This window comes from Penaeus monodon, chromosome 9 (genome assembly GCF_015228065.2).
Source record: "Penaeus monodon isolate SGIC_2016 chromosome 9, NSTDA_Pmon_1, whole genome shotgun sequence".
In the NCBI taxonomy this organism is placed as follows: domain Eukaryota; kingdom Metazoa; phylum Arthropoda; class Malacostraca; order Decapoda; family Penaeidae; genus Penaeus; species Penaeus monodon.
The window spans coordinates 8,157,164-8,159,812 of NC_051394.1; positions in this window are offsets into that span (position 1 = coordinate 8,157,164).

Below are 2,649 nucleotides of genomic sequence, written 5' to 3' on the forward strand. Positions count from 1 at the left end.
GCATTAATACATTAATATAATAATCTAAATACAAGCTACAAAACCGAAAGTTTATATATGATAACTTTGTATCAATTGAGATAATAACGTTGAATCGTACAGGATATGCTCGTTCTTTTTTCTAACAACATATGATTTCTTCTTATTCTCTATGGTTTTATCAGTAAGTGACAGTTTATAATCAACAATCAAATATACGCAACGAGAAATACAATAATCATACTCTACGATATCTAATTTCATAAAATCTACATATCATATTTATTACTTTCATATATATATTTATACAATATATATATATATATATTAATTATATGTTATTATAATTCATTATATATATAGTAATATATATATATATATAATATATATATATAATATATATATATATATATATATATATATATATAATAATAATATCATACAATACATACACACACATTATATATATATATATATATATATATATATATATATATATATATATATATATATATATATATATATATATATATATATATATATATATATATATATATATATATATATATATATATATATATATATATATATATATATATATATGTGTGTGTGTGTGTGTGTGTGTGTGTGTGTGTGTGTGTGTGTGTGTGTGCGTGTGTGGTCATGTGTGTGTGTGTGTAAAAAACAAAACAAAAAAGAGAGAGCCAAAGAAGAAGAAGAAAGAAGGAGAAATGTCGCAGTCCTCCCAGCAAATGCCCAGCCTTTGCATTCCTTTGCCCAGAAAACTTTAAACTCCGGTGTTCGCGATTTGTGCAGAGAAGCCAGAATCCGAACTGCCACCTTTTGCCATTCGAGCAGCATTATTTCGACATTACGAGTGCAACTTTCCGATGGAAACATTTGGATATGAACGCCGCACTCTCGCCCGGTCGATAAGCATCTCCACAAATATTGGGAGAGGAGTGTTAGCTTCGTGTGGGTCCCGGGATGCTGCAGGATCGATGATTTTGCTGTGATAGAAAATAGAAAAAAATAGAGAGGGATTTGTCGTACTATTGTTCGGTAAGTTATTTAGAATGTTAATAACGTTTAAAGAAATAGGGATTGAACTGATAAACTTTTATTATTATTTTTACTTTCATATTCTTTCAAGTTGGTGTCACGCTCGCTTGTACATTCTCCAAAAGAATAAAAAAATAAAATAATGATAATGATATTGATTATGATAATAGTAAAAATGATAATAATATAAATAGTAATGAAATAAGCAGCAGCAGCTGTAGTAGTAGTAGAAGTAGTAGCAGTAGTAATATTAGTGGTAATAGTAATAGTAGTAGTAGTAGTAGCAGTAATAGTAATAGTAATAGAAGTAGTAGTAGTTATAGTTGTAGTAAAAGTAGTAGTAGTAGTAGTATTAGTAATAGTAGTCGTAGTAGTAGTAGTAATGGTAATCATTACAAAGAGAATGATAACAATAACAACAATCCACAATACCACCACCACGAACAACAATATCTAATTATAAAGATAATAGGAATGATAATAACAATGATAATAATAACAACACTTGCAGTAGTAGTATAAGCAATAGTGTTGATAATAGCAATAGATAGTGATAATAACAATGATGATATTATTGATTATTATATGTAAGTAATGACATAGATATGTAGTAATGATAGCAATGAGGATAATGATAATGATGATGATAATGATAATAATAATAATAGTAATAATAATAATGATAATAATAATAGTAATAATAATAATGATAATAATAATAATTATAATAAATAACAATAATAACAATGGAAGTAATAATAATAATGAGGAAAATAAAAGCGATGATGTATAATACTAATACTAATATTGATAATGATAAAAACATAATCAAAGGAATAATGATAACATAAAAGTGTTGAAAAAATAACAATGAGACTACTAATGATAATGATAATAATAATAATAATTTTACTACTACTACTGAATAAAATAATAATATTATCAATCATTTTGATAATAGTAATAGTAATAATGATAATGGTAATAATAATATTGATAATAGTAATAATAATAATGATGATAATAATAATAATAACAACAACTATAATAATAATAATAATAATAGTAATAATAATAATAATGATGATAATAATAATAATATAATGATAATAATGTTATTTACACTATAGCAACAAAATATAATGATGATAATAATAAAAAAAAAATAATGATAATAAAACACATAAAAAAGCAACAATTATGATAATGATCATAAAAATACCAATAATAATAATAATAATAATAACAATACGATCTATAAAAAACGATGATACTAACACCCCACCTATAAATCCCACGAAATTTCGCTCGGTGCAGAGTCCCCTGGCAAAGTGAGACGTCCTCTCGTTCCGGACCAATTAGCGAGGCCGAAGTTAAGGAGCTTCTCTCATCCTAATATGTGTCGAAGGTCTCTGGCACTGGCACTATTAATCTTCTTATAATGTTCATCGTCTCCGCGCGTTGGCTAGTGTCAGATGTGGATTAGGAGAGAGGGTGTGAGATGTTCAGTGATTTGCCTCGTGAGGTTTAAGGCTGTCAAGACGGTGTGGATGTGATATGTTATTAGATGGTGGTTAAAAGGAAGAAGTTTATTTATCTATTATTATT